Source organism: Trachurus japonicus, chromosome 3, assembly GCF_045865225.1.
Source record: "Trachurus japonicus isolate A0001 chromosome 3, Traja_1.0".
In the NCBI taxonomy this organism is placed as follows: domain Eukaryota; kingdom Metazoa; phylum Chordata; class Actinopteri; order Carangiformes; family Carangidae; genus Trachurus; species Trachurus japonicus.
In genome coordinates this window covers 11,410,439-11,437,607 of record NC_140909.1, presented here as the reverse complement: position 1 = coordinate 11,437,607, position 27,169 = coordinate 11,410,439, and the positions used below count along the sequence as shown (strand labels likewise).

Below are 27,169 nucleotides of genomic sequence, written 5' to 3'. Positions count from 1 at the left end.
TCTATTTCAAGCCTTTACCCTTAAATGTCTCTGTGGTTGGAGTGTCCTGAGGCAGTTTGGACCCACCAGCCTTCCCCACCCCCAGCCTTAATAAATCATTATGGAGCAGAGCCGCACTTATCAAGCTGGTCAGAGACCTCTAATGAGCGCTGGGACCACGACTCTGGACAGCCCCAGAAATATTTTATTGAGAGCACATTTAAACACACACTACTCAGGATGTATGACCACACTGGTGAGCCCCCCGTATCACATCTGCATCAGAAATAGCAGGCCAGAGACCACAGACTGTACGTAAGATCCACACATTGCTTAAGCTGTCCACTGCGATGCAGCTAACTGTCCTCTAGTAGTCTTTCTTGTCCACCAAAGCCAACGCTGAGTGCCCTCTGTGGAGCGCTTGGATTATTTCCTGGATCCTGATCGCTCCTGTGGGGACTTATGACCTTTGCTCTTATGCTCTAGTTATGATGGCCCTTCTGAGAAGAGAACATACTCAAAAGTCAGACTCGGATCATCTCCCTGAGTAATGGACTACTGCTACAATACTTTATCTCCATTGTGTGCCTTATGTATGAAATTGAATAGGCAGAATTATGAAAATCTAGATATTTCTTTGAGGCAAACCTTGACCAAGATTCAGTTCAGAAGTTTTTGTACTTAGTATGTGGGAACATTTTTTTCTTTCAAATGAAACACTGGGCCCACTGATTTCATTATTCTTTTGAAGTTAATATCATGCCAATCAAACTCTCTCCTTTCTCTCTATCTCAGGTTGAATTAATTGGTGAAGTCAGATGCTGCACTGTTAGATTAAACTGGAGCACAAATCCAAATAGCTTCTTCACTTGTACAAGGGGAAATGCTTGGTTTTGAACACCACTTAGCAATCCTGTTCTTTATGACAGCTTTGTCAAGTACAGTTGTATGATTGACAGACTTGTAGCTTGTATTGTGAGAGTGAAGCCACTACCTTGTACCTTTTTTGAAAAAAATCTATATGCCTCTGCTCATGTATTTTTCCTAATGAATTAATGCAATTTAATCCAGTAGGTAAGGCATTTGGAGGTAAAATGAGAAATAGAAAGAGATCATATCACAGGTTAAGGCCAGTCTCTTTGATACAGGAAGACCATCATTAAAGAAATGCTCAGGCTCTCAGCGATGAATCCGCTATTCAGAAATACCTGACCTAGGATAATGGCAAGTACATTGTTAATGCATCATTTTTTTAATAAGTTAGAAAATTGCTCAGACCACTGAACAAAGTCAGAATGAGCAAGGACTCACTGACAGTAATAATAAAAGGTAAGAAAGTCTTTCTTTAACATTCCTTTTAAGTTTCCAACATCCAAGACTGAAGAAAAGTAGTGAGAAAAAAATCATTACGCGGTTGTTTCATCTGACTCTTTTCTTCCCCAGCACAGAAACACCGGCCTGATTAAAGATGACTAAAACCTAAAACCGACCAAGCTACGTACTTCTTCTCTTTCCTCCTCTCTTTAACTTTTATTTTTAATGGAAAATCGGCCCCGAGCTCGTTTACTCAGGAACAGAGGGATATAAATGTTTTAAAATTTAACCAAAAAAGAAAAAGAAAGGGAAGAAAATGGAATGGAAGGAGGAAAGGATAGGTAATATGAGAAAGATTTTAATCTTAATAATTCATAAAGCAGTCCTTCAATCCCCTTTTTTTCCTCTGCTGACTGGTGTTTGATGAAGATATAGGCTTTCTCTCTGCTGGGCTCCAGCAAGGTAAATGTTGTGCGGTGTAGATAGGCCACCGATAAGGCCAATATATGAGACACTTACCAAGGGGAGTGGGGAAACGGCATTACCCAGGCAGAACATGGGGAAAGAGAACAGAGCAGGACCGTATCAGAAACAAGGTTAGAATGGCAGGAAAGGCCCTAAGGGAAGCCAGGCAAGACAACAAGTCAGACTGCACAGTGATTGTAGCACCGAGGGTCGCAGGGTCAGTGAAAGGGTGGGACATGAATACTTAAAGCCCTGAGAAGCTATGTTTGCTTATGTGGAAATTTATTTGAAGCCTATTGGACTCCAAAATGTCACTGGCTTTGTTGGTAAGACATTGCATTTCAGTAGAATGATGCATTATGTTTTTCTTATCTGAAACAGTGGCGGCTGAATATTAGAAGTGGCAGGAATGTTATTTTCATTACTTTGAAGATCTGTAGTTTCTCATATGAAGGCATCTCTCTCTCAGGTATTGCTTTCAAACAGTGATGGCCTTCTACACAGGAAAGATCTTTTGTATTTTATGTATTTTGTGCAGAATTTTTTATTTTTTTTGGTCCAGAATTCACAGTGAAATTGTCAGTGGTTTGTAAGTATGGAAAAAATGGACAGGCTGAGAGTGTGTACAGAGGGAGAGGGGCAGAGATGAGGAGGAAGGAAGAGGGCTTTGCTGCTCTGAGGTACAGCCCTCTGATCTCCTTTTAAGTTGTGGCCCAGCATGCTCAGCAACATAGCCAGTCAAACCTGCAGCCCCCCAGGGTTCAAGCTCTGCTCAAAGGATTCTCCTCTCTGAGGCTCCGCTGCCTAACCGCCAGGCCACGGCTCCTTTCCACCTCAGTGATCTCACACACACACGCACACACTCCCCCGACCAGGACTCGCATGTTGACACTGTGTTTGAGGAAGCGTTCTGTGATAATGTCCCTGTATTGATCAGCTATCTGTGATGATAGCTGTTGGGAAAGCGACCTGAATTCAATCTGGAACGATTGTTAATACGGGAAAGGTGGCTCAGCCTCAGCGGTCTGCCATATAGTGGGGGCGAGGGTGTAGGGTGTAGAGGTCTAGGGTTCGCCAAAGGTGAGGAGCCCTCCTTCCCATCTGTAGTCCTGGGAGTCAAGTTCAGCCAGAGGGTCTATGGGGGGGACTGGAGGTCTGGACGCCATGTCCATCTGGATCAATCTGCATATAGAGGCCAGCTGACTGAGACAGCCCCTCCTGGTTCATGACAGGAGAAGATGGCTGAAGGGGATGGTTGATTTTGGGAAATGTGATTTTTCTAAGCAGTAGAGAACTCAACTGCTGGCCTTTATATTTGGTTAATGTAATGCAAATTGATTTTCAACATCGCCATCACTGCTTATATCTCACTGGGTCATGTTTATTTGACTTAGAGTATGTATGTAATGGAAGGATGCAGTCAGTAATTATTTTGTATATGAAAAAAAAAAGAAAAGGAAAATGACACTAAAATAAAGTGACATTAAACCTTTAACTTGGCAACTTGAATCCACACTTATAAAAAGTGAAAGTGTTTTTTAAAAAGCACATTTGAATTTATATGTCAGTTTACCAGTTCTTGCTCTGAGGTTGGTTGCTGACATTTGTTCTGTTTGCGAGTAGATGTCATGCATTTGTGAGTGTGTATGTGTGCATAAGGCATTCATGAGATTGGTGTGAACCTTGTCCTCCCTGAAGGTGCAGAGGCCAGGCACACTGCTGCCGCTCATATGCATCTCTTTTATTGTCTATTGTGCATAATCACAGTCCTCTCGCTTCTCAGTGCCAGACTTTTGACCCTTTTTATTTTGCTGTCCGTTTTCAGCTGCCCCGCAACCTAACAGGCATTAGACTACTGAACAGATGTGCAGGGGGCAGCCAGTTAATGCTAATGAGGGCTTCTCAAACACCAAATCCTTTTCATAGCCTGGATGACAGAGTGAGCAGAAGTAGCACACGGCATGTTGAGTCCAGTTTTAGTCAAAAGACGAGCTTGTTTTGAAAAGCTTTGGTCGTAGCTCAAGCTCGTACGTCACTGAGTCATAGGCCACGTTTGTGTTCGTGTGTGTCCGTCTGTGTCGGTGTGTGCAGTGCACGTGTCTGCGCGTGCATGTGCATGTGCATGTGCATGTGGCATGTGCGTCTGCGTATGCGTGTCCCCGGGCCAGACAAAGCATGCTACTCCTTGGCAGATCCCCCTGTCACTGCAGAGGCCTCGGTGTGTGCGAGTGCGAGTGTGTGATCAATCTCACGTGGACCAGTCATGGTGTCAGGGCAGCAGTGGATCTGACTCTTGCTCTCTCCCCCCCCCCCCCTCTCTCTGTCTCTCTCTCTCTCTGTCTCTCTCTCCCTCCCTCCTTCTCTCCTCGTTTCCCGTTTCTCTTTCCCTCTTTCTCTCTTGCTCCTCTCCATCCATCCTTTCCTTTGACTGTGGGACAGTAGGAGAGCCGGGTCAGGAGCGAGCCTATAGAGCACCCATCGTTCTAGAGGATAATTAATGCATGCCAAGCTGGAGGGCTGATCCCACTGATCCCAGGACTGCTCCAAACAGGTACCTGTGCCTTCCTTTTCTGAAGACCTGCTCTGCTCTGTTTCACTTTGTCAACAGAGCTTTGCAGACTGACTGATTTGCTGACCAGCACTCACTCATGCTTTCACTTTTTCACACTCTCTCTCTCTCCCTCCCTCCTCCCCCTCTCCCTCTCTCTCTTTCCCTCCCTCTCTCTTGCTCTCTCTCTCTCTCACACACACACACACACACACACACACACACACACACACACACACACACACACGCATACTGTACACAAGGCAGCCCTCACGTGCATGCACGCCCATTACCGAGTAACTTTTTATTAGTGTTTGCTGGAGTGAGAATAGCACAGTTTCCCTCTTGATCTACATTGTGTGGGTTTACAGGTTTACAGGTGTAGAGTTGGAGAGACACGTTTTATGCTCTGAGGTGGCAAATGTCATGTTTTTGAAGTTGAAGTGGGTTGTCTTTACTGCTCTGGGCTGTACTAGGTGCTTCTACACCTCTGATCGCCTCTGATCGACTTTCTCAAAGGTTACAGCTTTTCTCTTTTCTGTGATTTTGTGTATTTGATGTGTTATTCCTCGCTGAGATAAAACCCCCAAAAATGTGGCAAACCGTGATGATTCTGAAGCAGTTAAATCTGTTTGACTGCTCTGCAACGTTGTTACTTCTTACCCTGAAGTGGTTACTGAAATGATGCAGTTTTTAAAATAACAAATTCATAAAAACGAGACAGAAAGAGGGAGATATTTTTATTTTCTCAAAAGCTCTAATAGTTGCCAGCTTTCCCAACAAATACTAGTTTCTACTTTATAAATGTATGTTTTGGGTTTTATTAATGGGTCTGTTAATATCATAATGCATTAGTTAATATGGTGACAGACTTGACTGTTTCGCTTACAGGTTTATTCTGTTTAAATAACCATGGTTACTCCCACTTCAACAGCAATTCATCATATATTCAGATAACTTAAGAAAAATAATCTAGCACTGATATCACACTGGCTTTGGTGTTAGTTACTACATCACTACAACGTAACTTGCTTTTTTCTCTAGTTTTCCTTTGTCCATTAGTTTGGATTGACAGACCAGATCAACTTTCAAAGTCCCGCAGGCATGTAGGGAAGCAGCTACTTCACGGATTTTGAGAGGAGGAAAAGGTGTTTCCTGTAAATGTCACTCTCATTTTTAGATGAGGAGATATTTTTTCTAAAGGGTCAGCACAAGAATTTATGGAAGGTGTTGCTCTGGGAGCTTTGAGAGGGGGGTTAATTTGTCGAGCATGTGATGGTCTCTCAGCAATCTTAACATTTTTCTGCTCAAGCACCCACCTGTCAAATGTGTTGAAGCTGTCCTCATGTATGGTGATACAGTGTAATATAACTTAAATATGTTAGCATCCCATTTATTAGATGAGCTGATCCTGAGGTGATGAGGCAAGGTGATCCATTTAGAAGTTGTTTTAAACTTAATTTACACGTACATAGCCACCAGTCTAAAAGGTTAATGGCTGACAAATTAACCCCTGCAGCATTATCTTACAAATGGCCTGCAGCATATGATAACCTATAATCAATATCAGCAATTATGTGTCAGACAGAGGCTATTGGCCGTGACCTGTCTCTCATGAAGAGACTTTCTGAGGAAACAGGATCTCTTCCACTATGCAGATGCAGGGTCTCTCCCATTCTGATGTCATTACAGACACCTGGGACCACCTATCATCCACTGGCTGCATCTATCCCTCTGATTCTATTGCTTCATAACCTTCTACACTACTTCTCCTCTTCTTCCTCTCTATATCGATTGCATCCTCATCCTCATTTTCACGGTCTTGTTTTCCTCTCTGCTTCCCTTTTTTGTTCAAGTGAATCTTGTCTGTCTTCAATTTTAAGTAAAGACAAGAAAAGACATGGAAAAGTTCAGGTGTCCCTTCATTAAGCTTATACTGTATGTACCTCACACATATTTCCATATGATCATTCTTTCTATTTTTCATCCCTCAAAGTGCTTAAATAATATTTTATTAATTACTTCAACTGAAATCATGAGCGGGGATGTGATCCTTGATTTTAATCCAGTTGATGCAGTGATTTGTGTGTTAGGAAAAAAATGATACAGGCCCATGACACAGATACTGTAGTACAGATTTTTTTTTTCTTATAATATACACAAACGTTGATAGATTTTATCAACGATTTTATTTTTCATAATGTTAGAGAAAGCGTTCGTTTCTTTCTTTTCTAAAATAACGCGACTCTGGGCAAATCATTAACTTCCTGTTGCAATTAAAACAAAATGAATTGAGTGTGATCAGTCCTGAGAGCAGGAGCATCTTTTACATACTGACAGTGACAATCTGCACAGGCCACTGTTAAAACTCCCCGTGTTTCATCATTACATAATAATTAATTAATTAGTATTTAATAAATAAACAAGCCATACCTTAACATTTACCAAATGGTTTTCTAATAATCACTTTGCAGCGACCAGTGCGTCTTCTTCATTAAACATCACACATGTCACCGTTTATTAGGAGTTAATTAAAGTCCGAGTTACTTCAGAGCAAGACAGTTACCAGCTTTTACATGTTTTATTTAAAGTTATAATAATAACTGCGTTTAACCAAAAGTCGTGTGGGGCTAGTGCTTTTGATTGTTTGTATTATAGAAACAAAATGTGTGTAATTCTGGCCCTGAGCTCACCTAACTTTTTGTTTTTGTTTTTTTGTTTTAGTTTTTAAGGAAGGACAAAACCGTGTTTGTGTCGTTCAGTCAGTGTGTGGAAAATGTCACTGTGGACTGGGGGCAGCTGAGGCATACATGAGCTGTGTGATTTGTATTTATGAAATGCGCCACAATGTTGTGTTTTGAAAACAATGTGAGATTGAAAAGCAAAATAGAATTTTGTGGTTCAACGCGAAGTCCTTAAAATTCGCAGTAAAGCATTTAATTTTCATTTCAGACAAATGTTTTGTTTAAATCCGCGGTAACAGTGAATGTTAAAACATCAGTTCACAAAACAGTGGAGCTGACCATCTACAAACCATTACATGTCTGAACAAACCTTATATGATAACTAATTACTTAATTAGTTTATAATAATAACAATAACGACTGTGATGATATGAATAGTAATAATGATGATATTAATAGTAAAGACACTAAAAATAATAGTGCTACATAAAACGCATTTTAAACGTGTTATTGTGATAGAGAACAGAGCTGTAGTGTTTTAAAGCAGCACCTCGGGACAGTCGCAGACATCCAGACAGAAGGCGCTCGCTCCTCCGCCTCCGTTGATGGTCACTGGCTGCAGAGACCTTGAACTTCACCGGAGCTGGTCGGGGGTTCAAATGCGGGGTGGGGGGTGGCAGCTGAGAGCCATATGCCTCCATGTGACTGCTGTGACACCCAGCGCAGGGTGAGTGATGCTCACCGGCTCTTGTGGTGAGGACAAGTACCTACTGCTTCTCTGGCTCTTTGGACATTTTTTTTTCCTAGGAATTTTTCTTTTCTATCCATAGCCTGCGCACTTTGTTCAGTCACATGACCAATCTGTTGCGATTGTTATATATTTTTTTCTGTATTCTTTTCTGCATGTCGGAAACCTCCTGTAGGTGAGACTCATTAACAGGTCAAAAGTGGGGTTGATTTCAGAAGGTGTTGTCAGGAAGGCATTTTGTTGGTGATTAGTGCCTCAACAGGCCTTTATATTTACATATCAGCCTGCAGATGGTTTCAGCTGCTGGGGCCTATAAAATATTCAGCCTGGACTAAGGCAGCCTGTTAGTGATGTGTAGTGTAAGAATCAAAACGGGGCCTGGATCAGGTTTGCCCCCCCCACCCCACCCAGCCCCCCACTGCATCCACACCAACCTCCACCCAGACTCTGCTGCTGTCCAGACCTGCCTCACATCTAGGCCCGTGTCTGCCCTTCGTGGATAGGATGGCACACAGAGGGGAGGGGAGGGGGTGGGTGGATAATAGTTTACTGTAACCAGCATAAATAGAAACGTGCATGTAATTAATTATTTGTTTTGAGGTCTTTATTTATTTATTTTTTGCTCTTTCGAAATGTCGTGGCTGCCTTCATCCTCCATCCTTTTTTCTTTTTTTTTTTCGAAACAGGACTATTTTGTTTCACAAATGTTAATTGATTAATGATCAAACATTCTCGCGAGTAGATACATTTACATCCTGCATTGATGTTTCAGGTTTCTATTTTTGTTGCGTATCCATTTTGGCTATGTAAGACTACAGGCCCTATCCTCTGTACGGTATGTCAGTTCCTGCACTAACTATGATGTCATGTTTGAAACCCCTTTGGTCTTTGAATGACTGAGAGTAACTCTTAATAATGAGCACTAAATAAACATTATTGTTTCCCTTCTTCCGAGGAAAGAAGGGGGGCAGGAGACTAAGGTGGGAGATAAATAAATGATGTTTAGAGTCGAAACTTGAAAACAAACTCAGGTAGATGAAAAGTCTGATTGTGGCAGGTCGCAAAATGATTTGTTTGCCAATTCAGCTAAAAGAAAAAAGAAAAAAAAACTCTGCATGAAGCCAGGGTGCTTTAACTCATATCCAGATTTAGACATTGACATAAAAAGAAGAAAAATATATTTTTTTGATGGTGACACGACGGTCTGGCAAAGCGCAAACAGTAGGCCTGTATTTTAGATGACATTAATCTGTTAATGATTCCAGTCGATACAAAAATATCATATAAGAAGTTCTGAGTAAAATAAAACGTTGGGCCTCAAATATTTTATGGAGTAATTTAAATATTTTCACATTAATTTAAATTTGGATAATTTATTAAGATAAATTCTGCTTTGAAATAGTGATTAAAATGTTTCAATGAGTAGGTTTACTAAATAAAACGCAGGCCTATACCCTGTTGCTTATGTTGGGGCCTAATTGTTGTATTCCTGCTAACAAGTGTCCTATTAGAATATAATGAATATTAAATAGACGGAATAAACTTGTCACTTTCAATTGGATCACTCGCCAAATTCCTCAACAGTTGGCCCGCGAGGCAATTAATACAAGCTATTACCCCGCGATAAAGCCTAATTAGGCCCGATTAGCAGAGAAAGGGAGGGAGGGGGGCCCTAATTGAAAAATCCTTCAGAAAAGGAGGGTTGTGTATTGTGTACACGCGGTCCTTATAAGCAGCTCTCAGTGGTAAATACCATTCACATTCAAATGAGAGTGACAAACTTTGGCACAGAAACAAGCACACGTCCGCCTCCTGGCCTCCCAGCCTGCCTTAAAAAAAAAAAGGAGAGGAAAAAAAAAAAAGCGCTCCGCCTTTTGTGAACCTGACACGTGTTTAGAGAAGCGTTATTTGGTTAATTCTGGAGGAGGATGGCACCGTGCCCGACAGCTTGGAGTAGAAACCCAACCCCAAACACGAGGAAGGAGAATCATTAGAAGATTACACTCAGTCGTACATTATGAAAAATTATACATAGGCTATACGATCTTTTTCCATTTGTCTTATATCTATGACCTCTTTCTTTTGTCTGACATTAAAATATAATATAAACCCTCAAACACGTATACGCACGCGGCCAAAGCGCAGAGACGAGCCTACAAAAGCACAGGAAAAATCTGACTGAAATAAAGAGTGTGTGTGTGTGTGTGTGTGTGTGTGTGTGTGTGTGTGTGTGTGTGTGTGTGTGTGTGTGTGTGTGTGTGTGTGTGTGTGTGTGTGTGTGTGTGTGTGTGTAAAAAGAATGGACTTTAAATGCATTTAAGCTACTGTATAGAGGGGAGAGCCTTGCACCTGTCTCCCTCTCGCTGGAGATTTGCACCCTCCTGCTGCCGGCATAGAGGAATCGCTGTGTGTGTATGGGTGCGTGTACGCGTGCATGAGTGCGTGTGTGTGTGTCTGGCCATGCATGTCATATTTTCGACCGAGACACACTCACACACGCAAACGACGCCTTTCCTGCGGCATTTGTCTCTTTCTTGAGCATTACAGTGACTATGTGACCTAAATAACCATTTTATTGTCTGTTCCTCCTTTAAGACTTCTCATAAGAATAATCTGTAATTTTGCACGTTTTGTTGGACCCCCCCTCTCTCCTCATGATGTAGACTTCTTTGATGAGTGTAATATTAACATGATAAGGAGATGTCAATGAAAAGCTCTCTACCTGACTGAGCAGATGGTTCTGTGATATACTGGGTCTAATGTAATATTAATGCATGCAGAGCTTGTTTCTTATCAGGAAAGATCTCTCCAAAATTGTCCTCCACAGGGACCCACTTAGAGTGAAGCACACATAATAGAAATGATCACTCTTTTTTAGCCTGCATCTCAAAGATGTCGCTCCATTTTATTCAGTAAGTGACAAGAATTTGTAAAAACCAGTTCATTTAGGCCTTTTTTGGTTAATGAAAGCAAATTTTATGTTAAATTTAGAAGCTTGTTTCCATCTTCTGTGAAATAACAGCATAATCATAAAAAATGAAAATAAACATACAATTAAGATTGAATGTCAAATTTCACATCTATGATAATCTGGACAGAGCACACTGAGGGAAAACTTCATTTATTTTATTTTTTATTTATTTAGAAAAATACATTTTCAATCAAGTAACCAAAACAACTTTAATTTGAAATGAGGACATCTCTAAATCATAGCTACTTTGGTTTAGTTGCTGTAATTAGTTTGGAATTAATTGGTGGTTTGTTTTTGTGTTAATTACAGAGATATTAACACTAGCCTATTTTAAAATATTATAGTCTATATATATCTTTTGACATAGGCTGGAATACCTAAAATATTGTTTGGGAAAAAAATATGTATATTAGGTTTTTTTTTTTTTTTTGCACATGACCTGATTTTCAAGTAGCTAAAGGTTGACTGATAATCATGTTCTATTCAGGGCAGTTGAGATGTATTTAAATGAATAATGTTGTCAGTTGGAGGTATTGATTGTAGGATTGTGAAGGTGTAAGTAAAATGGAGTGTTGATGCGTCTGCTCTGGGCTGTGCCCTGTGAGCAGACAGGACCCGGGGATAATGAGGCATAATGTTGCCTGAGACGGGGCCTCCTGCCGAATAAATCCCAAATTATACCCCAAACCAAGTGAACATTCTCCTGGGGGCCACAAGGTCAAGTCCACGACCCCTGACCCCAGAGAGTCTGGGTCTAGAGAGGAGGTGAGGCAGGAGGCTGAACATGGCTGCTGCTGCTGCTGCTGCTGCTGATGATGATGATGATGATGGCAGCGAGGGAAGTGCCTGGGACCTGGTTGTTGTCTGTCTCTGCAGCCTGCTGTCCACAGCCCTGCTCCTCCCTGCTTGATTTTAGCCAACACTTCATCTATTATTTAACAGACTTATTAAAAGTTATTTCAGAGCCATCAGGTCCTGCCAGATGACCTGAGAAAGGGGGCCTCCTGAGTGGCCAGACAGACTGGAAAATCCAAATGGACACAGTGGAACTGCTAAAACACACAGGCTCAAAACAAACAGAAAACACTACCTGCATTATTAAGAGGTGCATTCACTATAGGAGAAATAGGAGCTCTTCAATATTTCACAAGCACAATCTCAAATATAGATGAATGTTTAATTAAAGCCAACTTTTGCAGTATATGTAAGAGAAAACTAAATAAGAGCACAAAACAGAAAATAACATCTTGGGCAAAAAAAAACTTTTACAAATAGAAATTCAACTACAAATTTTTTGTTTTGTTTTTTTAAATCTCTTATTTGAATACTTATTAAATTTACCAAATTGAAACAGAAATTATTTGTGGAAATACTAAAAATATAATCTTTTGTGGTACAATGTTTTAAATAATTTAAATTTGTTTAATTCTAAAAGTCTGTAAAAATATCCCCATTGTCTGTGAGTGTGTAAATTGAATAACCAAACTCTAAGGGAAGAGGATTGTATTTTTAATCCCTTTTGAATATTTGAATTTCAGAACTCCTAAAATCAACACTCAATTCAAATGTATTGGCTTATCCTTTTGAGGCTGACTTAACCTATGTCTTGACACAGCTTTTGCCTTGGTCTGTGCATAGTTTTGAATATTCATATCTTTGCTGAAGAAGCGTGACATAACCTTTTCCCCCTTAATGTGATGTGTGCACATGCACTTCCCAGCTGTGTCCAGAGAGGGCTGGGCTATCATGGGGAGTTGGGGGGTGGGGTGGGGTGGGGTGAAAGGCGTATAGAGCAGGAGCTGGCCGAGGCGGAAAGGTCAGGGGAGGCAGGAGACAGGCGGGCTGGCTGACTGCTAAAGCTTTGAACCTAACAGATGGTGAAGGTTAGGTGACGTCCCCTCGCCTGGCCTTTCCCCAGTAATTGAGGATAATTTGAGCACCAAAGAGAGCAGGCCTGTCCACTGTCAGGCCCAGAGAGGAGAGACGAGGTTAATATGAAAATGATTTTGCATTACGGCTGGCTTTGTGAGGCTGGCCGCAATCCTAATCCTGGCCTGAGGCGGCAGGAATGAAGAAGTGTCACCCTGGGTCCAGGCGCCACGCCACGCACATGAATACATCTCCAACCCATGGCCCTGTGCCCCCCATTAACCAGCACTCTGCCAGGACCGATTACACACACACCCACTCAGGAGCCAGGCAGGCTTTGGGGGCATTTTAGGGAGGCTTGGGAGTGAACTGACATCACCCCTTATCCCATAAGAACAAAAGAGGTGCAGAAAGGCCGTGTGATATCAATGAGGATTTTTCACCTCTCCCCACAGCTACTGTAGCTGAGCACAGCACTCCTCCTTCGCACCTGAACTTGGATCAGGATCACTTTTCTGAAAGTTGTTCAAATCCTCTAAATATGAATTTTGATTTAGCGAAAACTGTGCAGCGTTATGTGAAATTTCCTGCCAGTTGGATCATTTATTTGTTCTTACGCTGTGGTACATTTTTGGAGAAACGCTACATTTGTAACATGACTGGACTTCCCCATAGCGCTGGCCTGTCAAGTTGCAACTGTGGGACCAATTCTGTCCAGAAAGTTGCCTCTTTGGTGTGATGAAGTCATTTACAACTATTGATCTAATAGTCAAACTGGGCATGTTAACCTGAAGAGCCTAGGAGGGAGTTTCTGGGAAAATGGAGGTGCCCCAGGGAGCCTCACATAGGCTCAAGCAAGACACAATAGACAGAGATGTAATTTAAAATGTTAGCTGTGGCCTGGGCCCTCTTATATGTTGGTATAGTGCTGCAGTCCTGCCAGGGCTTCCTGGATCTATTCTTATAGTAAAAGTTTAATAGCAAAACCCATGACACTTTATGTTGGCATGGAATATATGATAAATTAAACCCAACTTCCACAGTAAAGGTCTTTAAATGGGCAGTAAATTAAAGATGGTGAAAGCCAAAGGTAAACACCACTTTTTAAACAGGCCGATTTATTAAGATAAGCATTTTTTAGAGGGAGATATGAGCATTTGTGGTGCAATACAAAACACACATTCACGTATCAGTACAAGAACATACAATGCAACGTAAAAGTTAACATAGTAAAATCCTATTTCAATATAGCCATAGATTTTAGAATATTAATTTTTGTATTTTATTTGTTCATTCTGAGACTCAGTGTTTGGATGAGTTAAAGGTTTCTATTTCATAGAAAAATAGTGGAGGAAGTTTTGTACATCAAACATGAATGTATAAACAGTGCATCAACAGATGCCACACAAACTTTGTACAGTTTGTTCGTCCAACACCATATTTTCTTCAGTCCTAGATGAGTAACTGCTTTTGTTAATTCACTCTTCAGTTTTATGCCATGAGATCAGTGTGTGAACTTTCTGTTTCACACACTGAGGAACATTCACTTTCAGAGCTGAGTGAGTGTGCATGTGTGTAGTGAAGTAGCTGCTGTGCTGTTCTGTCGAGCTGGGTGGCCCATGGGCTCCCCCAGGTGTAGTCCAGATGAAGGGGTCTTTACAGGGGCGTCCCCGCTGCTGTGCCCTCTGCTTGTCTGTCTTGTTCCCCAGGAGCAGCAAGCTTTAAACCGCCTCGGCCTGTGACCTCCTCCTCCTCCTCCTCCTCCTCCAGCATGGGCTGTCTGAGCTGGAGAAGGACCCTCCCAGCCCTGGAGGATAGTCCCTGGCAAGAACTTCTGTCCCCATCTTTCTCCACCTCTCTTTTGTTTCCCCTCCGCCTTACACATGGGAACCTCTGCTGAAGTTCTAGTGAATTGAAGCAAGTTCAAGTTCATGCACAGAATGGAGATTAATAGTGATTTATTGGCTCCGCTTACACCACTTATTTTGTTAAAACACAATAATTGTCAAAGATGAAGGAGCTGGGTTCAATAGGGCAGGAAGAGGGGGTGCTCATCCTCTCCTCTCTCCCCCCTTCTTTCTCTCTCTTGTCACCCCACCCACCTGTGCTTTATTGGGATTGGTCAGGTTTCAGGTCAGTTGTTCCCTCTGAGGAAGAAGGCTGAATGAAAATTGTAGACTGCTTCCCTAAACAATGAAGGAACAGCTGTTTTATGCAGCTTTTAGGTCATTTTATTTTCATTGTGCAACACAGCAATGCAAAGACAGATGAACACACACACACATGCACGCTTGCACACACTAGTGGTAACAATGATTGAATTTTTTTCTACCATATTTCATGATGCAACTCAGATTTCAGTAAATCTCAAGAATGAATATTTCCAGGCAGTTCAAATTGTATTTATTTGCTTTCTCACCAGCGGTATATTTCTTGAACTTTTTTTTGTCTGTAGTCAGAGATGTTATCTTGCATGTGTTTTCTATTTTACATTTCAAGTTGGAGACCTGGGAAGAATCAGTGGCACAACAAGGCTCACTGTATTATTATGTTGTGATTATTTCTTTTTTTTTTCTTTCTTCTTCTTTTTTGCTCCAATTGGAAAAATAACATTCATCGTTCCTTTGACCTACAAGATCATGGCAGAAAGTATGTCTTTGAAAAGTAAAACAAAAAATCCACTTTTAAATAAGATCAATTGTAAACAAACCCAGGGCAACCCTTTGAAAGGCCCCGCCAAGAGATTTACCTTGCCCTGTGGCAAATAATATTTCTTGAACTGGGTTTAAATTTCAAGTGTCTTGGGTTTATAAAAACCTGGAACAAAAGAAAGCCAGTCTCTGAACAGCAAATATTATCTGCTAGTTGGGCAAGATGTCAAGATTGCTTTTTTTTTTTTTTTTGGTGTCTCAAATACACAGCCAGATCTAGTGTCTAGCAAATCCCAGAATAAACCTCAGACTATATTCCTATTTACTTGAATTTAGGAGGATCACTGTAAACCCACATCTGCATGCACAGTTAGAGGGAGATCTTATCTTGAACTGACACAAGCTGTATCCTTTCCAGATTCCATTAAATATTTCTTTTAACATTATCACCCCTCTGACCAGCTTCATCTTAAAATATTTATTACTTTCTTAGCTTATGTCATATTTTTTTTTCTTTTACATTTTATGTTTCTGCTATTGAAGGACTGTTAAAAAGCTGTTAGACTGAAAATAATATTGTATGTCATTAAAATAATTTCATTTTTTAACAGTTTCCACTTATGAACTATAATTTCATGATTCATTATAGAAAGAAAAAATAGAGATTGTGCTGGCTTGCTCTGTAATAGCTATCTTTCAGGATGATAAACATAGCAATAACTATTTACTGTTTCTTGGTAATAACAGTACTAGGAAACCAAGTAATGACCTGTTCCCTTCATCAGTCTCATATCGAGCCATGATGAAAGCATATGAGAATTTGTTATAGGGGCCTGGTGTGACATCCATTACTCCTTAATATCCTGCAATCTTTCCACTCTCCTCTCTCCTTTGCCCCCAAAATCCCCAACACGGAGCATAACACCCCACCCTGAGGCGAAATCTGTCCTACCACACGTTTTGTCTTTTGTTTGTTTGTTATTTAAAAACGCGAACACATCAGAGAAGGATGGTTAAGTAATCATAAAAGAAAGCTGCTGCTGCTGCATCTTGGAGTCACTTTTCTTTTAATTGGATGCAGCTTTTAAGTGAACTTCACTGGTGGGAGAGAGGGAGGAACAATTTCTGTCTCTAATTTGGTTTTCCTTGTAGTGAGTCCTTGTCAGAGCCAAATAAACCCATTGCAGCTCGCCGACCGGGCAACCTTTCCCTGCAAACCATTGCACCCCTGCAAGAGAGCCTTCTGTCATCTGATGTTCCACTCTACTTAAAACAGAGGCGGAGGCGGAGGTGGGGGGAGTGTGGGGTGTAGACAAAAAAAAGAGAGAAAAGCCACAGCCCCGCTATCATCATTTTATTTTGATTTTTTTTCCATCCCATTCTTTAATCCCTCTGATGAAGTCTGGACAGGCAGAGGCATGCTCTCGCAGACAGCAATTTCACTGCACCATATGCGCCTCACACATCGGATGGCAGGGAGGAGAGGGGTCTGTCGGGAGCACAGCCAGGAGAAAGGAGAGAGGAAGAAAATACACGACATGAAATCCAGAATGGGCTGCAGTCGGGGCACACTGATAGCCTGTGATGTTTTGTCTGCAGCATCCGCTTATGCTCCTTTAGCAACGCGCCCGTCATGCATCCGCTGTTAACAAAAACGCACCGAGTGAAACGTGTCACAAATGACACTTGACCTGTTGTCAAATATTAACACTTATGCAGGTAAACAAATGAGCCAGGTACTCACACAAAAGGAGCCAGGTACCCACACAAAATGGTGGTAAGCTGAGCGCTGTTTGGCCCCTCCCTGCGCTGAGGATGTGGTGCCGACACCCTGATCATGTGATTAGAGAGGATGGAAAATAGCTGCGTGTCTACTGTGGTTGCCTTCAGACTTCCCTGGTTTACTCGTCCGCCCGGAGGAGATGCCTTTAATTTACTGTAGACAAGCGTCAGTGCAAGACGGAAGGACAAATACAGGGACGCCTCATATTTATTCAGACATTCACGTCATGGTTTTGCAGAAAAATGGTATGAGATTTGATTTGATTTTTGGAGCAAAACTTAAAATTTGTACAGTGTGTACAAATGCCAGTGCTAAAAGACAGATCAAGACCATCAGAGTTTGCGTAGTAATTGACTTTGGAGTGTAAACCAGCTCCCACTCGACATTAAGAACAACATCTACAGATGCGTGTCACTGTAAAGGGGACAGAAAGGGGAAAGGGAATGGGCGGAGGCTAAAATAATTAAATTTGGGTCAATAGACCTTGCCCAGTTACATACAAGGGGAGATCCATAACCCTGCTTGTTCCTTGATCTGCTTGCATTTTCAGCACACTCTGTGCTGACCAAGCATGTTGCTCCTTAAATCTCACACTTGCTTACTATATACATAATATATACATCTCATATCCTCTAGACGTGTTTACTCCCCCAGTGAAATATATATAGACCTCAGGAGGGACGCACTACATTTGTTCTTCCCTCAGAGAAGAAGAAGAAAAAAAGAGAGAGGGATGGGGAAAGGAGAAGGTGTTAGTGTGGGTGGGAGGGAGGTGCAAAAGGTTACACTTAAGCTCTGATTGGGTAGCATGTAATTAAGGCAGCATTTGGCAGCTTTCAATTTTAGGTGAGAATTGAAGGAGAATTAGAGTGACTGTGTCTATTACTAAGCTCACCTGTGAGCTCAGGAGCATGTATCAGTTCTCTGAAGCTGAGTCCTGTCCTATAGATTACTCCACAATGGGCTGGCCGGGCTCCCTGACATTGAGATGCGGTTTAGATGGGCTGGCGTCGTGGGTGTGAATGCGGTATTTCTGTGGGGTGAAACCAAATTACTTTTACTTACTTACTTTTGAGGATGACGCTCTTGGTTAAAAAGACTTTTGCGATGCTCACTTGCGGACACAAAAATGAGATCACAAAGGTGCACAGCTGTTCCTAACCAACGCACATCTGTGAAACATTCCTCACAGCAATGCATCAGTATCACTGCATCCATGCCGCGTTGGACAGTGGCTCCAGTGAATCGTTTTAAATGTATTTTAAATGGCAATAATCAGGCCTGCTGAGTGATTGATGCTGTCAGCGTACAGCGTATACCTATGCAACCCTGGGCCCAGCAGGTGTAGATCAGCAGCACATTAGACAGACAGGGGAAATGTGGCATACATGTGGTGATGTCTGGGAGAGGAGTCATACATCAGCTGTCCTTCAGCAGCAGCAGTACAGTACACTATGTAGTGTAGCCCCTGGAAGTGTAGTAAGAGCTCTGCCCATGAGGATCCGTGTAGCGCTCTTCATTTTCTGCAGGGAAAACTGAGACATCCCATGGTATTGATCCGACTATTGACATCATTTGATGGTTGATGGTGCCAAAGACAGAGTGAAAGTGTATCGGGGTGATCTCTCTGTCATCAGGGTGTTGTGTGTGTGTGTGTGTGTGTGTGTGTGTGTAATGTAGTAAGTGCATATTCAAAGGTTGCTGTTTAAAAAAGATGACCACACCTGGCTCTGAGCAGCCTGGCTTATCATCCTAGTTAGTTTCTTCCTTTCTCTCTCTTTTTTTTGCATCACTGTTATCCAGTTCGACATTTCTTTACTCTTTCACTTATACCAGTAAGAAGAAAGGAAAATTAAAACAAAACAAAACTTTTTCTTTGATTTTTAAGTGAATTATAACTTTGCAGAAAATTTAAAGAGGTGCAGTAGTGATGCAGAATAAAGTGTTTGAAGTCTAATTTTCTCCTGTTGAAAATCTGAATATTTCATTCAAGCAGTGTGACAGTCTCTGAGCACTGTGAAAGACTGTTGCAGTGTCCAGTCAGCATTTGGACTGGGGAGGCTGCCCTTGACTTTGAGCCGTTCCCAGGCTCTTGAGGGCTGCGAGGGGCTCAGAGGGGACCGCTTTGTGTGACGCACAGAGAGCAGATGTTCCTCTGCATTTGTTGTGGCCAGTTTGGGATGCCGTGTCTGTCCAGACCTGACCTGACCTGACCCGACCTGACCCTTTAGGTTGATTAGCATGCTCGTGCAGTAGGCGTAAAAAACAACAACAGTGCAGCTTTGGCGTCAAGATGGAAAAAATCTGTCTTCTATGAATAATCATGGTTTGATGACATGTACTTTGTGCTGTTTGAGTGCATCAGCTGATCGGGTTTATATGCAAATAGAGCAGATTTTGTTTAGTGTCATTTTGCTAATGTCTCTACATAGAAAGTGCGGTGTGCAGTTTTTGTTTTTTGATAAAATAGCAAATTTAATGCAATTAATTTTCATAAGAATTTTAAACATTTAGAAAAAAATTGTAAAAAGGCCTGAGAGCTCCAAGACAGATAGGGTGGTTTTGTTTTTTCCTTTCCTCCTTTTATTTCATTTTCATATACAGTTTACTATAATTATTTATTAATCATCAAAAATGTATTATTATTAATAATTGAAGTCACACTTTACACCTTTAAACCTATAAATCCAGTTTCCCTGCCACCTGCAGACTCTCTTTGTGTTTGCTGCTGGATGCACTGTTGCTGAGAGCTTATACATGCCATGAGGAAGTATAAGGAGTGCAATGGATTGTGGCTGAGAAGTGGGAATATATTACACTGGTCTTAAATAGTCAGGTCATGAATTTGCAGTGGCACCTCTCTCAAATGGGGGTCCTCTCCTTTGCTTTTCCTCCCTCTCACTGTCTATCGTACAGTACAGTAGTGAGATGTTGTGAAGCTGCTCCCCACTGACCACCTTCAGGCCCCGGGGCTTTCTGTGGGGAATGAGCTACTTGCTGACCACTTCAATAAAATTCAATCATAGGTATCATTCGCAATTCTTGTAACTATGTTCAGACTTTATAATGTGACAGGCTCTGTCAAAATCTAGATTATTGGAATCGAAGTTAAACCAAAATTTCCCTCCAATGGATCATTTGTGAGAGGGTCTAATACTGTTACTGAGAGGTGTGCTGAAAAGATGGAAAGACTTTCGGAATATTGATTCCTGCTAAATCAGGAAAGTTAACTTTCCTTGAGTTTATCAAACTAAATACATCGTGAAAGAGTATACAGGAAACTGACTGACAGTGTGGCTGACAGGAGAATGTAGGTATTACTTACAGTGGAGTTTGATCCTTACAAATTATTAACAAATATTGTCAAAATGATATTTTTTTCCTCTCTCTCTGCTATTCCACATGAAACGCAACAACTACAATACATGAGACAATGTGCTGATTAGAGAGGATGCGCAAAATGTAAAAGATTATATGATATTATCACTGAAATGTGCCGATTATGTCATTTAACACCTGAGACCAGACAATCTGGGGTCTTGACATGTCCCTTAGTCTTGGATTTATCATTGATGTGTTACAAAAGCAAAGTCTTCACTGTAATATTCTGATCAGTTGCATTTAATAATCTTTATTTTACATCCTAACTAGAGGCCCATATGAATCGGTTGTAGAGTACAGACTAATTTGTTGTGAGGCTTGTCAAAAAGTTTTGATTAGGTTAAAATGACAAAAAACATGATTGGCCCGTGGAGAAAAGCAGCTTTGTTAAGCTGAGTGGTGGCAGCTTTGAGTGGTCCCTCCCCTCGGAGACATGCCGTACAGACTGGGGTTGATTTGACCTCATCCACATTGTTGACTCTTTCAAGGTAATGGGAAGCATCTTATTGTGTTGTCTGAGGTACGGTGATTACTGCTTTCCCTAGGAAAGTTTCTCCAGGATCAAAGAGTCTCTCATGCATTAATAAAGGGTGTTTTGTGAGAGTCTTATTAGCTGTAATGTGCCTGTCGGGTAATTCATGTCTGATGGCAGCAAGCGTCAGTTGTAGGCGGAAGAATGAAAGAGCACAGACAGTGTTGTATTTCAATATTGCTGCCTTTTATGGGCACAGAGGCTAAATTTATATTGATCTGAATTTGATAATGATTCTATTAGCTCTATTAAATTTGTATATATTCAAGGGCTCAGTTACACACTGAAACCGAAAAAAGAGCCAAAGAAAACAAATTAGTGTGTAAGGGTGGATTGTGTTGCATGTAATATAAGAGGAGACCGTTGGCGGGGATCATCAGGAGCTGTCAGTGAAGTTAGAAAGGAGAGAGCTAAGGCCTTGTTTGTACATGTGTGTGTAAATATCGCCATCTAAATTGCCTCTGGCAGATAATTAATGCAGATATAATCAATTCAAGGCGTGTGCAACAGGGCTGCAAATATTTGGAAATGTTAAAATATATATTTTTTTTTTACAAAGGAATCAATTGTCTCTTTAATGTGTTCTCTGACTTTTTTTTTTCAAGTTTCAAAGGTGAACACATTCACCAAGTGGCACTGTTCCTCCTCGAACACTGAGGCCACCGGGTTACTCATTATTAACACACTGACCAATTATTGGCCCCTGACTGACACTGGTCAGCACGTCTGCCATACCTATCTCCTACTATCATGGCCAGACAGAGGTCATTATCAGAGATCTGGGCCACAATAGGGACCTTAGGGACTCCACCGCTCACTGGCTCAACAGGCCTACAGCCGAGACAGGTCAGGTCAAAAATGCAAACCCCCCCCCCGCACTCCCACCCCAACCTCTCTCTGCTTCTGTCTCATCATCTTGTTTTTCCTCTGAACACGCGCTGCAGCTTCTATGAAAGAGTTTACTGGCACACCTCGATATTTTCTTAGTTTCTGGGGATGTTTTCTATCAGTAGATTTACAGCCATGTAGGTTATCTGCAGTGAGCGCCTCCGAGCTCTGCCTGTGGCCCCTGCAGTTACAGTTGATACGGAGGAATCACAACTCAGTGTCAGTGTTTTCATTTTAGTTGGCAGCATGAGGCTGATAAATCTCTGGGAAAACACTCATTTAGACAGTGTGCGTATGGATTCGTCCCTCGAAAGTAATGGGTATTGTATACTTAGGGGAATTAACATAAGACATTTTACACAGTCTAAGAAAAATATAATTCATGCATAATTGATTGGCGGCATGATTGCCTGAGTTTACTGTCATTTTTCTGTGGTGAGACAAAGTCTTTCCTCAGGCTGTTTAGCCTAATGGACTTTGGGGATATTTAATTTAGGGCTGTCCAGGAGCAGAAATGGAGCTCCAGAACTCCTTTTATATAACATGTATAGCTTCCACCACTCAAATGACTCTCATTTAGCATGCAAACCCATGGTCAGAGCCGGTCTAATTGCCTGTCATTTTGATAAACTCTATCAACTTATTTAAATGTGTTGTGCCTCACATCCCAGTTTGAGGTGCAGGTGAGAAGAGTGGTACTATTGGCAACCTTTCATTTTGTATGTGATGTGGTAGATGGACCAGATGTTTGGTTAAATGTGTGTGTTTGATCACATGTTTTTGGTTTCACAGTTTCTGACATAAGTGGATTTTTTGGGGGGGTTGGTTAATGGAATTCAGAAACACTCATAAAGACCATAGTGTAGAGAAAAGAGTGGTATAAGGAAATATAATTTACATTAATGAAAAAAAAATCTTTGTCTGGGGATAATGCACTTTTTTGTTTTCCAGCACAATATTTATTAAAACTTGGCAAGTTAATGTCTTGGAATATATGTTGTGTTTCTAGAGTGCTCTGTAAACCTACAATCACTGTCATTCCCATCTTACTTTCAGTGTCTTTAAACGTGGCTATGTAATATCCTGAGTTTGAGATCATAAACAGTTGGCAGAGAGGAGACTTTGTGCATGCTTTTTGGTGCTGTAATAAAATAAAAATAAAAAATCTTAAATGCACAATTGTGCAGCTGTGAGAACAACACAAAGAGTTTAAACTTTTATCTTACAATGCCAAAGTGAATATGAACATGTATCTTTACTTTTCAAGTTTCAGTACTAGCAACTGAAGTAAAACCAAACATACTGTGTGCCCAGTAGAATTAGGTTAGTAAGGCTGTTTGTTTTTAGCAGTGAAATGGTTTGTATCCCATGTGGTCTGGAAATACTGAAGGAGCTGTTTTTAGTAATTAATAGATATACTGGATAAACTCAGGTATTGTTTGGGAAGCCGTCTGTCACAAACACAGGTGGTGATTGGAAAGATGGGCGACAATAGTGGCGATGCCGACAATATAGTCTTGAAAGGTTTTTCCTCACTTATTCACAGTGAACAGCTGAACAGTCCAACATGACTGCAGAATGAAAAGATGAAACTTGCAAAGGACTTGAAACCTTGACCATTTTCACACCTAAGCACTTCCCAAGCAGCACGTCAGTGGAACCGTACAGCAGGCCCTATGATGGTTCAGAAAGGGACCCGGCTAATAGCCATGTTAGGCAGCTGGCCCTTTCACAGCAGGGTGGACAGGGCGAACAGAACATGAGTGAGCCCCTGGTTGCCGCTTCATTATCCCTCTGTAACCATCCACATCAGCACACACCTCCGCTCCAGCCTGCTGGGCCCGCCGCTGCACCGGCCACTCGCCCGAGACGAAAAGCAATGGACTCCAAAACATGCCGTTCATCTTCCAGATGGAGTGATTTACTGATTTAGCATGGGCCCTGTCCCCCAAGAACCACTGCACCCACACGCCAGCATTCCCCACTCTGCTGAATAAACATTTATATTCTTTAACTTGATGTTCTGATATTATGAAAATAGAAATCAAGCAGTCAAAATACATTTGGAACATTCTGTGCATAACCGACCAATGGAGAAAATAGAGAAAAATGACACTGGGGGAGTAAGTGAGGAAAAATGAATATATCTGACTGGACTGCAGTGCTCTGAGGGGATTTAAAATTGTACTGGGGAGGGATGGGAGTGGGGGTTGCTCCTTTTCCTGCTGAGCTATACCAAAGAGGGGAAGGGGCACAGTTATTTTTATTTCCTTTTTTTTTTTCGTCTACCTTCCATGAAGGAGAGTTTTGTAGAAGCTGGATTCACTTTCCTAATTTTCTCATCACTCAGACGCAGCCACCTGTCTCTTCCCAAGATCCCCTTCCTTTGTCTCTTAAATAATAAGCCTACATCCGCATACGAAATAGGGTAAGGAAAATGACCAGGGAGGGAAAATAGAAGGTGTTAGCAGGGGAGACAAGAGATGAAAAAAAGGGGAGAGAGAGAAAAAAAAACACCACCCGCAATAGAAGACGGGGGGGTTACTAAAAGATGAGAGAGGTGACCTTTTTCTCCCTGGCTTGCGTCTGGCCATCAGTAAGCAGCCATGTTTGAGGGGGAAGCCATTTTCTTGCCCCACTCATTACTGTGTTTTATATTCAGCTGTGTTGGGAGGTGCTGGTCACTGTTCAACCCTGCAGTCATGTCAGGCATCAGTTGAAGGGTGTGTATTGTGTTTATCCATGTGTGTGTTTGTACGTGTGTGTGTGTGCGTGTGTGTGTGTAAGGTTGGAGGGAGGGGCTGTAAGCCAGGGGCACTCAGGATTAGACGGAGAGACCCCTGGGTTGGAGGCCAGAGCTCAAGTTCATCACTGCAGACAATGGAAAGCTCTTCAGAAAGCAATTGGGCCCTCAGTAATATTGGCCTCTGTGGCGTCTGCTGCTACACAGAACTCTCCTCTCATCCACCGCCATCACAGCTGCACCTTTGCTCTCTCCTGTTCCAGTCCAGTCCGGTCCAGTTCACTCATGCTCATGCAACTACATTTAATTACAACCCGCCATAACCATGACCAACCGGCACAACGACCATGTCCATTGTGTTTATTTGTGCTATTTGTGTGTGTGTGTGTGCGAAAGACAGAGGCACTATTTTCCTGGGCATGCGTACAGGGTCAGACAGTGCTCTGAGTACAATACACAGCGACAGTGCAACCACCCTCCTCAAAAACGCACGCATGCACACACACATGCACGCACATACACACACACACAGCCACCACCATTCCTCCTCCCTCCTGTCCTTCTCCCAACCCAACCTCCTCCCTCTTTACACCCCTTCACTAGGACATCTGCTCCCCCAGCGTAGCTGCCATTGTGATGCTCCACACTAACAGGGGTTTTAGCCACTGGTGGTGTGAAATTAAACAGCCACCTCGTCCCTTGATGATAAGTGGCGTCCTGTCTTCATGCTGCGGCTATCTCCTGTCACACAGCACAAGGTCACGCTTTCAAGGGTGATCATGGGAATTAGAGTTCACTATTGTAAAAAAAAAAAAAAAGATGAGGGAACATGAAGGAGAGATAGTTTCAACTATCATGTTTGGACCTATTTTGATTTTGATTTTGTGCTATTTTTTTTTTTTTTTTCAGTTTTCTGTTGTTGACTGAATCTCTGATGCTGTATTGACCATGAATTTTACACTGCATCACTTCTGCCATGCATGCGCCCACGTCCCTTTTTGTGCCCTGTTTTCATGAAAGTGAACATGAATGTCTTGTAGTGGAAAAATAATATTCAGTGTGTTTGATACACAGGCAAATATTCAGTACACGATAATTACATGTTATTCAAAGAGCCAAAGTCAGGAAGGTGCACTTCAGAAAAGAAAGAGGGCCACAGAAGTAATGAAAAGGCTTCTTTTTTTTTTTTCGAGGGCAAATTATCTTTTTGAAATTAATAGTTAATATTTTAGTATTGTTATATATTTTTAATTCACCCTTTGCATTTTTGCAAATATAATGTATCCTTCCACATTCATTTCACTGCACAGCCTTGATGAGTACTTCAAATGTGAATTAAAGCACTCCATTTTAAGAGGAAAATGAGTAATAATTCAAAGATATTAATAATACATAATAATGCTCTTCAGGAAAATTGAAAGTTGAAAAACAGTAGAGAAGAGAGGAGGAAACATGAACTCTTGGATTGTTTAGAGGTGTTTTACGGTTACAAGTCAGGAATACAGTATACACAGAGTGGCTTCCAGAAGACAGGAGTGCACGTATCATTGGTCAGATGGGGTGGTGGGGTGAAGGAGGGCACATGACAGTCGTGTGAAGAAGGCTACTTAACAGTCACAGTGTTCAACTACTCATTAATATTAATTGTGCTGTTTATTTCCCAAGTTTCATTCTCCTGAGATTGGTAACATAGTGAGACTGGCAGAGCACAGCAGCTCTGCAGAGGCAGTGTGTGTCTGTGGAGGGGTCGGTGGTGGTGGTGGTGGTGGTGGTGGGGGGGAGTTAGAGGTGACTCTTTATCACTTTCTTTTCCTGTCTCATAAGATATCACTTTCTTCTCCATTCACTTACTCTCTCTCAATTTAAGATGGTTAAGCAAAGGAAATGAAATTCCTTTTTTCTTACCAAGGCTTTTAAAAATAATATTAGAAATTCTCATGATTATGATAGTATTAAAATGATTGAGATGGACTGTTAATGCCAGTGGAGTAATTTTCCAGTTCTGCTTAAGCCCTAATGGCGGTGATAGAATGGCCTGGCTCTGCCATGGGCCACATCATTTCCTTTCTCAGGTACAGTAGATGGGCACCCTGTGGCTGAGGACCAAGCTGTTAACAGGCTATACAAGGGCCAGACAGCTGGTGACCGAATTAGACTCTGTATAATAAAGTGTAGCATGGTGAGCATCATAAATGTAGTCATGGATTGCATTAACATTTAACTTAACTTGACTAACTATGTATTAATTAGTTGTTAAATGTATCTTTTATACATGCAAATCTATTCAAGTTGACTGTGATGTGGAGAAAATAAAAATTAGGTATTTAGGTATTTATCAGAGGCCACTGGTCTACGTGCTGGAGGATTCTGTCAGATGTTTCTGTAGTGTTGGTCTGTTTCTCCTGCAGCAGGAGAAGTGAGACTGGTATTGCTGAGTCTTGGGGGTCCATTCTGCAGTCATGACTCCTGCCTGGCCGCTTGCCCCCATGGGTGCACAATGCTGCAGCCTGTTGACCAGCTTGCAACTCCAGCTTACACAGTCATTTCCAGGCCCCCTCCCCTCCCTCAGTGAGAGTCCAGGTCCCAGTCTAACCCACCGATGACACCGTCATT

The 27,169-nt window shown here is 41.7% G+C and overlaps 1 protein-coding gene across 3 annotated transcripts in view; it reads left to right on the top strand.

Annotated features, from left to right (window-relative positions):
• Positions 1 to 27,169, top strand: part of zfhx3b (zinc finger homeobox 3b) — a 327,377-nt gene that overhangs the window by 88,015 nt on the left and 212,193 nt on the right. The window contains exon 3 of one of the 3 annotated variants that reach the window (XM_085761312.1): positions 4,201 to 4,309. The exons of 1 other annotated variant lie outside the window; for it this stretch is intronic. The gene's annotated coding sequence lies outside the window, so the exon portion shown is untranslated. Of the gene's footprint in view, positions 1 to 4,197; positions 4,310 to 27,169 lie in introns of all 3 variants that reach the window. One more of the 3 variants, XM_085761304.1, reaches the window with a different exon arrangement.